We start from the raw sequence: 17,365 nt of genomic DNA, 5'->3' as shown, positions 1-17,365 counted from the left end.
GGTCATGCCAAAGCCTGTATGAGTCAGTGTCCCACATTTCATTGTTGGTGACAGCATAGGATTCAATGATCTGAATAGTAGTGAGGTACAGTCCACTAGATTGACTCATTAGTTTCTCTAAAATGCGTTTCCTTCCACATTCATTACAGGTAATATAAAGGTATTCGGTTCTATTCTCACAGTAGGTTTCTACATGATAACCGTTGGCACGAAGATCTTTGAAACTTAACAAGGTTCAATTAGCTCTTGATGCATACAGAGCGTCTGTGACTTTAAACGTTGTGCCGTTAGGTGGCAAAAATTTAGTAGTTCCTCGCCCTTTTATTACTTATGATGATCCAATTATCGTAGTCACAGAGGAATTATATATAGGCTATTAATTCAATAAATAAATGCCTATTCCTTAATATGGTGTGGGTAGTCCCACTATCAACTAAGCACCCAAGTTCTCCTCGATTCATTCCTACAAGTAAATGGGAGATATTATTAATTCGAAAAATATATCTCATATTCTTTAGAGTATTTCTATTTTAGGTAGAATGATAATCTTTTCATTCTAATAATTTTTTTCTAGATGTATTGCTTTACATCTTTATAGTGCTATTTTGAACCATGTAAATATGTGTAGTAAATAAAATCGAATAAATTCAATGCTTCAGAATAAAATTTGAAATTTATTAATAAGCCAACGATAATCAAATCAAGGTCTTGTTCAGAAATCTAATTCATCAAACCATTATTGAAATAAACTTTAAGACCAAGCAATAGTCTAATTAAAAATGAGGCATTATGCCTTCACAACTGTTTTTGGAAAATGAAATAAATAAAGCAGCTCAGTCAAAATCTGAAGCATCCATTGACTGAGCAAGTTCTTTGTTGCCATTGAAGTCTGCAATTGTGAGGTTGACGTCTGGGTCATGGCCCTTGTAAGTGGTTGCTACTTTGTTGCTTGCTTGGCAGTTCTTGTACCTATACCCAATGACTCCACACCTATAGCATGGTTCATTGCCAACTCTTTCTTGTTTGACTGCAGGCTTCTTAGGTGCCTTTTGCACCTTGTTTCCATGACCACTAGGGCCAGCACCACCATCTCTGCGCCATACATTGGGAGGGCCTCCAAGGCCCATACCACGACCTCCACGTCCCTTGCCACGTGGTGCATTGTTGCCAAGTGGGCATCAACACGTCCAATCCCCTTTGCATTGGGGTTCTTTGCACCTTTCATTTTGCCATAATTAGTCTCAGGAATTTTCTTTGTCCCAACAGGCCTGGCATTGTTGTTCAAAAGAACCTCATTATGTCTCTTAGCCACTTGCAGTAGGTTGATCAGTTTATTGAAGGTTGTGATTCTTTTGTTGTCATACTCCAGCCTATATTGGTTCGCTAGTATAAGTGCAAAAGTAGGAAAGGTGGAAAGAGTCTTTTCGATCATATCATTTTCTGTGAGTTCCCTTTCACAGAAATTGAGATGTGCCTTTAGGCGCAACATGTCCTTGTTGAAGTCATTAACCCTTTTGTAGTCAAGCAAGCGGATTTCATTTCACTGAACCGTCAGTTATGGGAGCAAAGTGTCATGAATGTTCCCAAAACTTCCCTTAAGGGCATCCCACAGTTCTTTGGGTGTCTTCAACTGAAGGTACTCCTAGCGTAGGCTAGGATCAATATGTCGCCTCAGAAACATTAAGGCATTTGCTTTCACCTTGTCAGACGGTCTATCGTCTTTGGGGTCGGTGGGAGTTTTGATGGTGGCAGTGTAGTCTTTTGCCACAAAGGCAGTTTCTACATCGGAAACCCATCGATGGTACTCAAGTCCTTCTGAGTCCAAAATGTCAAATTCAAGTCGAGTTGGATCAGCCATCTACATAAATAAGAGAGAAGATCACTATGCCAAAAAGGCCTTCAGACGACATAACTGTTCTGTCGTCTGAACGAACAAAAATGTGTCGTCTAGTACGGTGTCGTTTCTTAGGGGCATCAGACGACAGAAGTGTTCTGTCGTCTGATTTTTCAGACGACATAAAAAAAAAAAAGTCTTGTGTTGTCTGATGAGTTTTGCATTTTGGGAACATTGTGATCTGTATCTTTAAAAGCATTCAAACAACAGTTTTGTGTTGTCTGATAAACAAAACAACCACAGTATTTTTTAAATGCTATTGTGTGAAGCATATTTGCAAGACTTATTTGTGTGGTCTGAATGCCCTTAAATAAGAAATATGAACACTCATATGTAGTGTCTTCTCTCATACAACAACAATTAAAGGTTGTGCTAATTTACTTTAAACGACAATTATATGTGGTCGTAAAGAGTATAAGAGGACAATTAAGTGTCGTTCTAGGGTCCATACATACGACACTTAAGTGTTGTGTGAAAGGTCTTTTATTAGGTCTTTTATATTGTCTGTGATTGATTCCAACCACACTTATTTGTTGTTGTTATATGCTTCAGCCAATACTTTCGTCTAACTTATGTTGTTGTTTTGCCCTTTAGACTACAATTTTCTGTCGTCCCAATGCCAAAAAGAGAATAGACTTCTAATTGGTTTTTGTGTTGCTTTTGTACAGCTGCAACCACACATTAGTGTGCTTTTGTTGTAGTTTGCAATTTGAGATAACACATGGTAGTAGTCCTTTGTTACAATTGGTATGCATGCATTTTGGAAATTAAAATTGCTCATTCATGAAACCATAAAATCCACATCCAAAATCAGTCATTGCAATTTCCATTAATCCACAATTGTCTCATGTACACAAACATAATCATGAGCATCAGTTCAAAATGACCGATATATACTAATCTGGAAGTCCAAATGCTTAATAAAGGAAGAACTTCTACTAGACACAAGTCAATAAAGGAACTAGCTAGTTGTACTGCTGTACCAGTTTCACGATCTTATCATGAATGGAATCACCCGAAGCATAGAAGTGGTCATAGAAAACGGAAGGTATTCCGGGGTGCGTGAGCATACATGCATAACCCTGCAGATATGCTTTGCCAGGACTCAAAATACCAAACTTGATGCCAACCCATAACATATACTGTTGAGAATTCCAAACCTTAACAGCAAAAACATAAACTTGATTGCAGAAAGTGAGACAAACATAGTAATAGCAAAAGCCAATATCAAAATGAAGCTAAAGACTCAATATTTACATAAAAATGTGGGGAACAATGAAAAGGTTTATTGAGACCAATAATCCTAAACCAAATAATCGAATTCTTCCATATCTAATTCTAGTAGATTAAGAAATGAATTTGTTGCTAGTAGGTATAGTAATCTAGTATATGTGCTTACTCTAGAGTTTGTCTCAAAGCTGAAATAGGGTCACGGTGATGACTACCCCATAATTTAGAGGAAACAAAAATGTCCTCTCTTTTTATAGTCCCATCTTGAAACGTACGTCTCTGTTAAAGTGTTTATAAGGGCAGCCTCAGAACCATATATCTTGACTGTGCCAAAGTGCATGTAGCCCATCTGCATTGTACAAATCAATTATTTCAGAAATTTGTAGGTAATATTGAAAATCACATTGATCCGAGTTTTCATCAATTTCATCGACGACTTACCAACACATGCAAAAATTATAAAGATCAATTACCTACAAATAGAGAGAACAAAGCAGCAACAAGTTGCAAGGAACTAAATTTCTCTTTACCTTCTTATTTCTATTCTAAGAAAGATTAAGAATTAATATAATTGCTTTTCCAGCTAGCTACCTACTTGCAGATAGTTTAAGAGAGAAGGAAAAAGAAGCAATTAACAGAGACGTTTGGCAGCAATCCACACCATTGCAGGTATTATGGCTGCTACTGTTTTTACGTTGGACATTACCAGAAAGTAATCAACACCATTGCAGGTATTTAAATTTTCTGACATCCAAAATATAAGAGAACGTTAATTACAGGTATTTACCTGAGCAGCCAAAGAGAGCATCAAGAAGACAGTCCTTGGAAATCTACCTACAAATAGAGAGAACAGAACAGCAAGAAGTTGCAATGAACTTAATTTATCTTTACCTTCTTATTTATATTCCAAACATGCCAAAACTTTTGTTCAAATATCCTAAGCTATAGTACCAAACCCAAACTTCAGATTATACAAATCTCTCAGCATGATCTAACAAATTTGAGCCAGCTTAGCCCCTGCCCTTCCCTTCCCAAGCCTTAGGCTTCCTTTCTACCCAAAACAAGAAAAAAAGACAAAGACAAAACACACCAACAACAAAGAAGACAGCAGCAAATGCTGCAAATCTCGACTGAAGTCACTACAAATCAAAACCATCTCAAACCTGCATCCAGAAACCCAAATTCAAACAGCACTAAAGAATCATAAATCGAAGAAATCAAAGAATCAGAAACTGCAAATCTCGACACAATGTATCCTCTCCAACCTCCAAAGAATCAGAAATAGAAGAAATACTCAAATCCCTAACTGATCTACTTAAGCTTCCAAACAATCAGATTCAAAGAGGCTATGGGCTGCCCTATATTCCACTCTAGCTCAGCAGCCCATAGCCTCTTTGAAACTCTTCAAAAACTTCACCCTATTCTCATATATAATTCCAGAAACTCAAATTCAAATAGCACAATGCCTACATAATTAGTAGAAAACAAAATCACACATACTTAATTCATAGCTCTGGAAAAAGTAACGAAACAGATGCGAACTGCACGAGGAATCAAAAGAAACTATCTAACAACAAGAACTCAATCAAAATGGCTGTCCAACATTTTAAAAACCAAACAACAAAGACCAATTTCAAAACAGAAGATGAAGGGAAAATACAAGTAGTTTGGAATCTATATGGATCCAATTGCCAAGCCCCGTCCCAATTAACTCTTTACAGTCTTCAAAATTTGAACGAAAGAAACAAATTCAGGAGCTCAAATAAGATCAAACCAACAATCAAACAGATCGAATACAAGTAAATGACACTATAAAACTCCACACACTTACTTTGAGTTTTCTAGCATTCTTGCAGAAACTTATAACAGTTGCCTTTGAGTTGCTACTAGGATCTCTACTAATTCTCTTTAGAAGAGTCCTAACCCTTTGGTCAATACTAGAAAATCAGCCTCAGCCTTGGCTTGGTAGGTTTTCTGTAAAGCTACATAGTGCCTGCAAGAAAGTAGATAAAGCACACATTTCAACAAATTAGTTTTTAAAGCACAAAAGAGAAACATGAAATTCTGGGGATGTCGACTAACTCAGTTGAAGATGTTATATCTGGTACTGATCCCTCGAGGGGTGCCTCACCACCACCTTCATTTGCTAGGAATTCCTGTAAAGTGAAAATTTATGATTATACAACTTAATAAATGAATAGTGGTATGGATTGTATAGAATTTGACTAGCTAAATACAAGCATTTGATTACTTGATAAAAAATATATATATATAAAAAGTAACTTTTGCAACCTTCATGCATCCAAAGAAAACGGCAGAAATCTAAGAGCCTTATTAAAGCGAAGACTTCTAGTCAGATTACTCAGGTGTTCCCTCCCTGCATGGACCACTCAATTAGACAACATGCTTCAACTCTGAGCATTTATTTCTGTATTTACAATGATCATGTCGGAAAACCGAGGACTAGAGCTAAAAAACTCTGTTTGCAAAAAATATGAGTTAAGCCATTAACACTAGGTTTTACTTTTTTTTCCTTTTTTTTTAATCAATGCATCAAAGTTAAACTGCCTTACACTCACAACTAAGAACACGGAACCATTTTGAAACTACAGTTTAGGGTTATCAATCAATTCAAAACTTACCATAAGGAAATCAGTTGGAGATTAAGGAAATCAATTCAGAACTTATCATAAGGAAATCAGAGACTCTAGAAGATGTTATAAATGTTAAGTGATAAAAAACACTCTCACCAAGATAAACAGATCTAATTTATGCACACTATATCCAGTTGTCGCAGATTCAATCTTGGTTTCACAAATCTTCAATGCTGCCACCATGACCCAAAAGTCTGATTAACCGGAATGAACTTAAGAACGGCTGTCACTAATTATTTGTTGCAACTCTGGACCTGAGACATAAAGTAAGAAAAATCAACCACCTGCTCAATGGGAATTGATATTCACGCATGAGTATTTGAGGCTGAAACACTAGTTATGACGGCAAACTCCAAAGAAGTGTGTGCAAAACCATAAAGCCAATACCAACCCCAAAGGAGTGAGAATGTAAGCAATAATTGACAAAGCGTGACACCGACACTGCATCTATGCAGGTGCAGTAATTGAGTGCAGTTTGTAGCTTAGTTAAACAAATACTAATTTTAGAATTTTTCCTGACATGAAGAAACAATGTCATTTCGAATTTTAGTGACAACTATATCCTATCTTGAAAATTTCCATTCGCAACAGCCTCTTCAACTAAAAACGTTCTCAAAATTCCAACCAATGCTTGAATAACATATCCTCACTAATTCCTCAAGGAGTAAAGACTTTAAAGGAGTTCTCAATGCTTCACTGTAGTTATCTACATCATCTGCAGTCATCCTAGTTTTGATAAGCTCCTTATAAATTCAAGAACACAGGAAGAAAAATCACGGTGCTGAACAGCAATAAAACGATTGTTCAACATAGTAATTAATATACAAATCAAGAAGGTAAACCTTGAACTCTTTTTTCTCTTCCCTAGTTGTTGGAAGTACACTACTAGGACTTTTTATCAGAAATGCAAAAGAGACTGACATTGATAATGTCTCAGATAACAACATGAAAATAGCACTCTGTACCTTCTAAGCTCAGGCCATGGATTATTCAAACGAAGGTCATCCAGAAAATGTTCAGGCTTGGACTCAATCACAGTATGTTTCTGCACCCAGAAAACCATAGAGAAAATGAAGGACATGCCCATTTCATTTCATTTTCTTCTCTTTTATTTTGTCTTCAATATCCCAGCAACCAAAGCTAGCAAGAAAAGCATCAAAAACCCAATAAAAACCAAATCGAATGACAACCCAGATCACATAAATCCCGGAAACATTCACCAAAGCCAACACCTTTTTCAAAAACAAAGCTTAAACAACCAGAACTAGCACCTGATCTAATTCGAGGACAGAGGGAGAGGGCTAGTGCTGGCAACCGTCCAGGAGAGAGAGAGAGAGAGAGAGAGAGAGAGAGAGAGAGAGAGAGAGAGAGAGAGAGAGAGAGAGAGAGAGAGAGAGAGAGAGAGAGAGAGAGAGAGAGAGAGAGAGAGACGAAGAGTCACTAAGTGATTGACTTCGAATTCATGGAGAGACCAAGACAAGAGTCATTGAACCAAAGCTAGTCTATGAAATCAAAATGAAACAAAATCAAAACCTACTGACCTATCAAATCAAAATACAATTGTAATCTACATAACTAAGTTCTAATGGCCCAAACAAGACCTTCAAACTCAAACCCAGATCCGTATAATCCCAAATAAGAGATGAGCTGCTGAAAAGGAGACTTACAAAACCAATAGTCATCGAAGCATAGGTTAGCAGAGTCCATGAAGGATATACAAGAGGCTATCTGTCCTCCCAGATTGACCATGATCAAGAGGAATTGTATAATAACACCCATATTCTCTCTTGGAATCCCACTAGCACTGCAATTCCAAGCATCAAGCTACCAAAGTGAATAAAGAATTGTATGAAATTTGCCCAGAAACTTAAGATAACTTAGCAGCCTATTAATGCCACTGACCACTAAGCTCTCAACCTATGTACTCAGCTAACACACAGACTTGCCAATCCGATATCATCAAAGTAAAATTAAAAATTTCACCCAAAGCCCATTATAGAAGCATAACTGTGTCTAGCAATTTGTTCTAAAAGCAAACAAACGATGCAATATGAGTAGAAAACAGCTTGTACAATAAAAGAAAGAAAATCATCTAGTGTAAACATACCTTTTAAAAGTGGCCCTGTTGATTTGTGTTATCGACAAGATGAGCAGCCTTGCCAAAAAAAATATGAACACTAGTGGCAATCACCACAGCTTCAATCTCTCCTTGTTTTCATGTAGACCCCAAATACACAATGTCACCAGGGCCTTTGATCACAGGAAGTGACTCACCGACAAGTGTAGACTGCAAAGACCAAATGCAAAAAATGAGACTAAAATCTAAATAGCTCCATTCAATCATATAATCTTGCGAAAATGTGATTGTTAAATCACCTGATCAATTTCAGTGGATCACCATCGAGGAGACAAGCATGTGCTGGAATAATATCCCCAAACTTAATGTTGATTATATGATTTATATCAGCAGGAACAAGAACGGAAGCATCCTCCTCAATCCACCTCCCAATCTGATACACGCACAAATTCAGAGAACTCAAGCCACCCAAGAACTGGGATATATTATTAACAATTTCATTAGCTTTAATAATTTCAATTTGGGTTTTATCAATTAGGAGATGAATTGGGTTTTAGAATACCTCTTTCGGTGGAGTGACCGGAGTGAATAACCCAACAATTTCGAACTGATACAAGACATATAATCATGAATCTTAAAAAGTTACAAACTGCAATTGAAGAAGAAATCAACATTAAATGGAAATCAAGTTATCACACCCATTTCTAACTACCCAATCAGTATCATTAGTTCATTACCTTAATTAAAATCAACATCAAGATCAAAACTCAAATGGAAATCGACATCAACATCAAGACCAGATCAGTTAATCAGTAACATTATCTTTGTTAAAAACTTAAAATTACCATCAAGATCAAAATATCAAATGGAAATCGTCAAATCAAACCCATTTCAACTTTACCCATTCAAAATCTAATTTCCCATCATAATTTCCCAACAAGATCAAATGGAAATCAAAGTATCGAACCCAAGTTTACAGATTAGAAATTTAGAATTCAGAAACTCAGATGAGAAGCAGAGGAGGAGCGGAGCTCGGAGAGGGAGTAAGAGATAGTGAGATACCTAGAGCCTGGAGGAGGAGCTCGGAGACTGCAGAGGCGGACTGGCGGAGACGGATTGCTGGTTGTAGCCTTGCAGGTTGCTGTGTTTGGTGTTCCATATTCCTCGTTCAGGTCGGGACTCGGGAGTGCTCCAATTCTCCAACTGAGTTCAGCGGTGGGGCTTGAGTCCTACCCAGTCCGGGCTGAATCCGCCCCTGCTCTGTGATTTAGTTCTTGGGAAGTGAAAGACTTGTGGTGATGGATAGGTCCCCATCCCCAAATAGAAGAAAAACCTAATCGAAACTAAGAAGAAGAGGGAGAGACTAAGAAGAATAGTGAGAGCGAGAAGACAAAGGAGGGGGTGAGAATCAAGATCTGAGAGAGCTGAGTGAGAAGGAGAGAGGCTGGTTTTTGAGGTTTTCAATTTCGCGAGTTCTAGGTACAGCTGAGAGAGCTGATCGATCGAGTGAGAATTCGAAGGACAGAAAATGACTTGCATCAAAACGCACAAGTCAATATAACCTAGAAAATTTTAAAACAAGCTCTACACTCGGACGACATTTAAATGTTGTCTGAATGTCACAACATTTTCTAGTCAACTAGAGCTTGGTTATTTGAGAGGGAAAAGTATTTGATCAAATTTTGGATATCCCTCCAAATTTGGGATAGGAAATCATCATCTATTACAACAACAAATATGTGTTGTCTGAAGGCTGGCCATTTTTTCAAATTGAACGGGTATGGTTTTAGCCTATATTCAGACAACATAAAAAAAAATTATGTCGTCTGAGACTTATGTCGTCTGAAGTGTGTCGTCTGAAGGCTTTTTTGGCATAGTGGATATAAATTACGCAGTTATAAAGACATCCACGTGAATTATTTTCCAAAGATATGAATTAGATTACAAGACCAAGATTTGTAATGGTCACATTTTTTTTTTCAATGTTATGTGAAAATGCTTTATCACAGTAAATATGTATTTATAATGCGCATGAATTTTCATTATCATGGCAAAACACAATTTATATAACATGCTAAATAAAATAATTATAGAAAGTAGTAACGTAAATTACAGGACATGCTCAAAATTACACAAATAATATATAACAAAATATATATGGCATGCTCAAAAATAGTAAACATAAATAAAATTCACATGCTTTAGATTCCACGAATATATATAACACATATAATAAGATATATGAAAAATGAAATATAAATAAGGCAGCCAAAAATATATATAAAATAAAAAAACACATACTTGGTTTTGAGAAAATAAAACAATCATAGAGCACGTGCGTGTTGATGCAGGCATGCGTAGCGATGTTTTTGGGCTTGAGAAAGACTGGGCCGCTTCCTATCTCTTTTCAACAGTGGGCCACGGGGCCTTTTTTTTTTTTTTTTCTTTCTCTTTTCTTCTGGTTTGCAGATTTGGGGGGGGGGGGGGGGGAGGGGCGCTAATGTAGGTGCGTGGGTGGGAGGTGTGCAGATGGGAGGCGTGCAGGTGGGATGTTGCGCGCAAGGCTAGGCTGAGCAAGCGAGAGGCTGTGCGTGCCGGCTGTGGGGCTTCCCTGTCGGGGCTGCAAGGGTGCTGCGAGCCTGCTACTGCAGGCTGGGCTGTTGCAGCAGTGTGTGCAGGTGAGGCCCGTGTGGGCTGGCGGCAAGGCTGAGTGTCACAGGCCAACTTTGCAATGTGCAAAGAGGACCGTGCGGCACCTTCAATTAAGCAAGTCAGCCAAGTGAGTACCTTGCAAGGAACAATGAAAACCACACGATATTAAAAAGGTGCTAGCGGCAAGCAAGAACACAATTATATAAATGTTTGGCAACCACGAAGAACAAATGAGTAATCGAAAGGAAAGATCAAGGAGCAATCTCACGGGACACTGATGATTGAATAATTCATCTTTTATTGATGGTACGACGGTAAGGGAGGCAAAAGTACATGTGCTTACCTATACTAGTTCCGTAGTCCAAACTATGCCGACTAGGAACCCCTCCCTAAAGAGCATATCGGACTTACATGAACTTGGCAAGAGGAAACATGAAAAAGGCTAAGGAGACTAAATGCCTAAATAAAATAAATTACATAATTTGTAAATTACCAAAACAACCCTAGCACGCAAGCAAACCAACCAAAGGCTTAACTAATGACCCTGGACAAGGTTGCTTGCGGCATTACAAGTGCGGCCCCTAACATCCTCCCCCACTTAAGCTGTTGGCGTCTCGACGACTGCTTTAGTCTTGAAGGCTTCAATCTTCTGCTGGAACTGCTTCTTCAGGGCTTCTGCATTCTCCCAACTGGTTTCTTCATCTCCAAGACCCTTCCACTTGACTAAGAACTGCTGGCATGGGTGCCTTGACACTCTGATCACTCTCTCTACTAGGATCTCCTCCACTTCATTTGGCTTGGGTGGTCTGATGTCGACGTGCTCTCGAACGAGCTGGTTGCGTGCTTGATCTTCAAGGTCTGGCTGGTGCGGCTTGAGGTTGCTGACGTGGAAGACGGGGTGAACTCTCATCCAGGCGGGAATATCGACCTTGTAGGAGCATTTCCCTACTTTAGAAATGATGGGGAGCGGTCCTTCATACTTCCTGAATAGTCTTTTGTCTCTGGAGCGTAGGAACCTAAGTTGTTCCGGGAGCAACTTGACAAGGACCATGTCTCCTGCTTTAAACTCCCTGGGCTTGCGGCCTTGATCTGCCCACTTCCTCATTCTCCCTGTCGCTTTCTCTAGGTAGGCTTGAGCAATCTCGGCATTGGTCTTCCACTCTTTTGTGAAGTTGAAAGCACGCGGATTCGCCCCTTTGTAGACTTCTTGCACAGTATGAGGCAAGAGAGGCTGTTGGCCAGTGACAATTTCGAAAGCACTCTTGTTGGTGGATGAGCTCTTCTTCGAGTTGAAACAAAATTGGGCAACATCTAGCAATTGCGCCCAATTCTGTTGATTGGCATGAACGAAATGGCGCAAGTATTCCTCCAACATCCCGTTGAACCTTTCCGTTTGCCCATCAGTCTGGGGGTGATAACTTGAAGATATGTTGAGCTCAGACCCGAGCAACTTGAATAGCTCGGTCCAGAATGTTCCCGTGAACCTAGTGTGCCGGTCGCTGACAATGTTCTGAGGCACACCCCAATACTTCACCACATGCTTGAAGAAGAGGCTTGCTGTATCTTCCGCCGAGCAATACTTTGGAGTTGGCACAAATGTGGCATACTTCGAAAACCTGTCAACTACCACCAGGATGCCAGATAAGTCTCCCACCTTCGGGAGGTTAGTAATGAAGTCAAGGGAGACACTCTCCCACTGGCGAGTCGGAATAGACAGTGGTTCCAATAGCCCTGGAGTCTTCTGATGCTCAATCTTGTCTTGCTGGCAGGTTAAGCAAGTCTTGGTATATTCCGTGACATCGTCCCGCATCTGGGGCCAATAGTAACCCTGCTTGAGAAGTGCGTGGGTTCTCACATCTAGGGTGACCTGCCCACAAGGTGTCATGACACTCCCTCATGAGCATTCTTCGTAGTCCGTCGGCTCGCGGAACAAACACTCGTCCTCCTTTGGCCATCAATATGCCATCTTCCATCCAAAACCGACGGCTCTTCCCTTCCTTCACCATTCTTATGAGAGACTGTGCCACGAGATCCTTCTCCAAACTTTCCTTGATACGTTGCTTGATGTCTGTGGCAATGATACTGCTCGACATAACGGCCAACACCTTCAGGGTGGCAAGGTCGGCCTTGCGACTTAGAGCATCAGCAACTTGGTTTGTGTGCCCAGCCTTGTGTTCGAACTGGAAGTCAAACTCTGCGAGAAATTCTTGCCATCGGGCTTGCTTTGGGGTTAACTTAGGCTGGGTCAGAAAGTGGCTGACGGCAGAATTGTCTGTCTTCACAAGGAACTTTGACCCCAACAAATAATGTCGCCACGTCCTCAAACAGTGAATTACGGCTAGCAACTCTTTCTCTTGAGCCGTATACTTTCTCTCAGCTTCCGAGAGTTTATGACTTTCATACGCAACAGGATGCCCCCGTTGCAGCAAGACCCCTCCTAAGACGAAGTCAGACGCATCTGTCTGGACTTCAAATGGCTGATTCAGATAAGGTAAAGCAAGGACTGGATCTTCCATCACCGCCTTCTTCAAATCTTGAAAGGCCATCTCACAATCACTACTCCAATCCCATGTCACCCCTTTCTTCAAGAGCTCAGTTAAGGGGGTTGTCTTCTTCGAGTAGTTCTCAATGAAACGCCTGTAGTAATTAGCCAACCCAAGAAAAGAACGTAGTTCTTTCACATTCTTGGGGTTTCGCCACTCCTTTATGGCTTCTACCTTCTCCATATCCATCCTGATTTGACCCCTTTCAATAACGTGACCTAGAAACTTGATGGTCACTTGCGCGAAGGAGCACTTCTCGCGCTTGACATATAACTGATTCTCCCGCAACCGTTGAAACACCAGCTTCAGGTGCTCTATGTGTTCCTCTAAGGTAGAGCTATACACCACAATGTCATCCAGATAGACTACCACGAACTTGTCTAAGTACTCGTGGAAGACTTGGTTCATCAACGTGCAGAATGTGGCTGGCGCGTTGGTCAACCCGAATGGCATCACCAGGAACTCAAAGGTGCCATAACGGGTGACGCACGTGGTCTTGGGTTCATCACCTTCTGCGATGCGAACTTGATAGTACCCCAAGCGGAGGTCTAGCTTTGTGAAATACTTGGCACCACTAAGTTGGTCAAACAGATCTACAATCAGAGGAATCGGATACTTGTTGCGCACCGTGACTTTGTTAAGAGCCCAATAGTCCACACACAATCTCCAACTTCCATCGTGCTTCTTTTGAAACAGCACGGGCGCACCAAAAGGGGCTTTAGAAGGCCTAATGAATCTTGCCTTAAGCAGGTCTTCGAGCTGCTTTCAAAGTTCCGCCAGTTCTGGGGGAGCCATTCGGTAAGGGGCCTTTGCAGGTGGCTTGGCCCCTGGAAGCAGTTCGATCTCATGGTCCACACTCCTCCTTGGGGGTAAGTCTTTGGGAAGTTCCGGTGGCATCACATCTACATAGCTCTCCAATACTCTCTCAATCTCCTTTGGAATCACTTCTCCTTTAGTCTCATCCCTTATCAGGGGAAGGGCTACATAGGTAGGCTCATGACGCTTCACGCCTTTCTTGAACTGGAGGGCGGACAAGAGACGGGGTTCACTTGGTTGTTCGATTCTTGCTGGAACCACACACGGCCTTTCTCCCATAATGAGCAAGTGTTGGGCACTAGGAATGGGGATAGCTTTGTTCGCCAACAAGAACTCCATCCCCAATATGACATCAAAGTGGTCCATCTGAACAACTACGAGGTCAGTCTTCCCTTGCCAGTGACCCAACTTGAGTGATACCCCTCGAGCTAGTCCAGTTGTGGGCGAGGCCTTAGAGTTCACTGCTTTCATGCGGCCGACATCCTTCTCCAACTGCAGCCCCAACCTCTTTGCCTCAGTTTCTGACACAAAGTTGTGAGTGACCCTTGTGTCAACCATCACGCTCTTGGCTATCGTCTCATTAATACTACCATCTACGAACATCAAGCCTTTAGCTTGGGACTTTTTAGGTGATTATGGTTGCTTCCCCACAGCGCCCAAGAATCTCAGAGCTCCCATGTGACCAGGTTCCTCCTCTGGCTCTGGCTGATCCTCCATTTCTTTCGATTGAATATGAGCCTGCAGGGCAGAGAGGGCAGTCTTGTGAGGACATTCATTCACCCTATGGGGTCCTCTGCATAAGAAGCACGCTAGCGGCCTTGGAGCATAGCCTGAGGGATTAAAAGGCCGAGGGGTGAAGACCCCTGTCGAGGTAGCAGGCTTGGACGTTGCCGTGTCCCTCGCATTCGCCGCTCTCCTGTCCCCTCCTCCTGAGTTGGAAAATTTGGACTCCGCTCCCCCACTTCTACTCGGTCCAGGCCTTATATTTCTGTTAACATTCGCATTCACAAACGGTTGGGTCTTCTTAGTAGAGTTCTCTTCGAATGTGTAGTCCGTCAACCTTTCGGCAGCAGCTTGAGAGGAGGCCAAATCTTGGACCCTCTGTCACTGAAGTTCTGTCCTCGCCCATGACTTTAAGCCTTCGAGGAAATAGAACAATCGATCCTTCTCTGACATGTCCGGGATGTCAAGCATAAGCACAGAGAACTTGTTCACAAAGTCTCGGATGTTGTTGGTGTGCTTGAGCTCCCTTAGTTGCCGTCTGGCAATGTATTCAACATTCTCGGGGAAAAATTGAGCTTTGAGCTCCTTCTTAAGATCCTCCCAAGTGTCAATGGTGCATACTCCTCTTTGAATGTCATTGTACTTAGTTCTCCACCATAGTTTAGCATCTCCTGACAAATACATTGTCGCCATGTTCACCTTCACCTCTTCCGAGTCGGCCTTCACCGCTCGGAAGTATTGCTCCATATCAAATAAGTAATTCTCAAGCTCCTTAGCATCTCGCGCCCCTCCAAAAGCTTGAGGTTCCGGTATCTTTACCTTCCTGTAGTCCGTCACAGGTTGGTTTCCCATCGCACGGATGGTTAGGTTGAGCTTAGTATTCATCTCCACTAGCTCATTCCTGAAAGCATCAATGGTGGCTCGGACATCTTCCGCTATGTTGTCCACAGTCACCTGGAGTGTGTCGAGGGCATCACTCATCGCCCCCATTTGCTCGTTTGGAACGGGAGCTTCTTCCTCATCTCTCTCCCTTCCGCTTCCTCGAGCTTTACATTTTTCAAGGGCCACAACTCGGTCCTTTAGGCTCTCCACCTCTGTCATCCGCGCCGCCAACCCATCTAGGTCGACGCGGTCCAACATATTAGTGATATCAATCAATCTATCCGGCACCCCCGCAAGTTCTCCGAGTTGTTGGTCATACCAATCGAATCTTTGTTGGTTTGTCATTTTGCCTGTCATCGTAGTGAGCTTTCTTGAGCCGAGTTGGCTCTGATACCAACTGTCACGGGCCAACTTTGCAATGTGCAAAGAGGACCGTGCGGCACTTGCAATTAAGCAAGTCAGCCAAGTGAGTACCTTGCAAGGAACAATGAAAACCACACGATATTAAAAAGGTGCTAGCAGCAAGCAAGAACACAATTATATAAATGTTTGGCAACCACGAAGAACAAATGAGTAATCGAAAGGAAAGATCAAGGAGCAATCTCACGGGACACTGATGATTGAATAATTCCTCTTTTATTGATGGTAAGCCGGTAAGGGAGGCAAAAGTACATGTGCTTACCTATACTAGTTCCGTAGTCCAAACTATGTCGACTAGGAACCCCTCCCTAAAGAGCATATCGGACTTACATGAACTTGGCAGGAGGAAACATGAAAAAGGCTGAGGAGACTAAATGCCTAAATAAAATAAATTACATAATTTGTAAATTACCAAAACAACCCTAGCACGCAAGCAAACCAACCAAAGGCTTGACTAATGACCTTGGACAAGGTTGCTTGCGGCATTACAAGTGCGGCCCCTAACACTGAGGCAGGATTTTTTTTTTTATATTTTTTTTTTCTGTTTAGGGTGGTGGTAGAAAAAAAAAATCTAGGGTTTAGGTTTTTTTCCTCGAAGCTAGGGCTAGATGATAATGTCTAAAAGTAAATGGGAATTAGTCTACTCATTTCATTTCATAGTCCCTTCATATAAGGATAGAATTACAACAGAAATATCAATTACAATAATGATAGTAAATGCTGATTAAGCTGTGATTGCAATTCCTTGATTCCCACTTTGTCAGTCACTTTGACGAAGACACATAATGTGTTTTTCCTTTAACAATATTTTCGTTTTCCTAGTGGTAGAATGAAACTAAGTGTCACTGGATTATATTTTCGGTGGCAGCATACTGGGAAAGCTGATGGTATTGGTAACTCATGGCTCCGAGTGAGCATTGTCTTTCCGGTTTGTCACCACAATTGTAAAGCGAGTGGAGTAGCCTGTAGAACACTTTTCGCTAAAGGGTGCATGTTAGAATGCATATTCTTAGATGAGACGCCTGTTATTATCTCGGGTGGTTCTCTTGAGGCTTATTGTAATTTGGGGTTAAGGCACTATGTCCCCCCCCCATGTATTCTATGGTTTCATTAATGGTCAAGGCGGGAGGTTTCATTAATGGTCAAGGTGGGAGGGCCGCTGCACCAGCCCTTTCTTTCTTTCAAAAATATATTCGTTTTGAGATAGTCTACAGTTTTTACTGCAGGTATTTTCACACCACAGTAATTTGTTCACGATTGTGACTTGAATATTTTACAAAGAACCGTTCTGTTTGGTTTAAACATGATTTGCAGAGTCATATTGTATATAAACTGGTTTGCAAATGAGAAAGAAGCTCGTTTTCAATCATTTGATTTCTAAATGTTGTTCAAGGGTGGGTTTAAATTTGAAAAAAAAAAGAAAAAGAAAAAAAAAAAGACGAAGAATCCAATGCAACTAAACAGATAGATATTG

At 41.1% G+C, this 17,365-nt stretch overlaps 2 long non-coding RNA genes across 3 annotated transcripts; both read right to left on the bottom strand.

Annotated features, from left to right (window-relative positions):
• Window positions 1–2,765: 2,765 nt before the first annotated feature.
• Window positions 2,766–5,949, bottom strand: LOC121049681. Of its 2 annotated transcripts, none has more exons than XR_005801043.1 (5): window positions 5,875–5,949; window positions 5,207–5,280; window positions 4,956–5,117; window positions 3,912–3,958; window positions 2,766–3,473 (listed from the first exon to the last, which is right to left on the bottom strand). It is a non-coding gene; the product is annotated as an uncharacterized LOC121049681 (long non-coding RNA). The 2 variants fall into 2 exon arrangements; XR_005801044.1 differs by lacking the exon at window positions 5,875–5,949 and adding an exon at window positions 5,417–5,498.
• Window positions 5,950–7,947: 1,998 nt separating this feature from the next.
• Window positions 7,948–8,545, bottom strand: LOC121049907. The gene is made up of 3 exons (XR_005801608.1): window positions 8,418–8,545; window positions 8,155–8,288; window positions 7,948–8,065 (listed from the first exon to the last, which is right to left on the bottom strand). It is a non-coding gene; the product is annotated as an uncharacterized LOC121049907 (long non-coding RNA).
• Between the last annotated feature and the right edge of the window lie 8,820 nt (window positions 8,546–17,365).

The sequence above is a fragment of the Rosa chinensis genome, chromosome 6 (assembly GCF_002994745.2).
Source record: "Rosa chinensis cultivar Old Blush chromosome 6, RchiOBHm-V2, whole genome shotgun sequence".
Classification (NCBI taxonomy): Eukaryota; Viridiplantae; Streptophyta; class Magnoliopsida; order Rosales; family Rosaceae; genus Rosa; species Rosa chinensis.
Note: the sequence above shows the minus strand (reverse complement) of the source record. Positions and strands in the feature narration are given on the sequence as shown.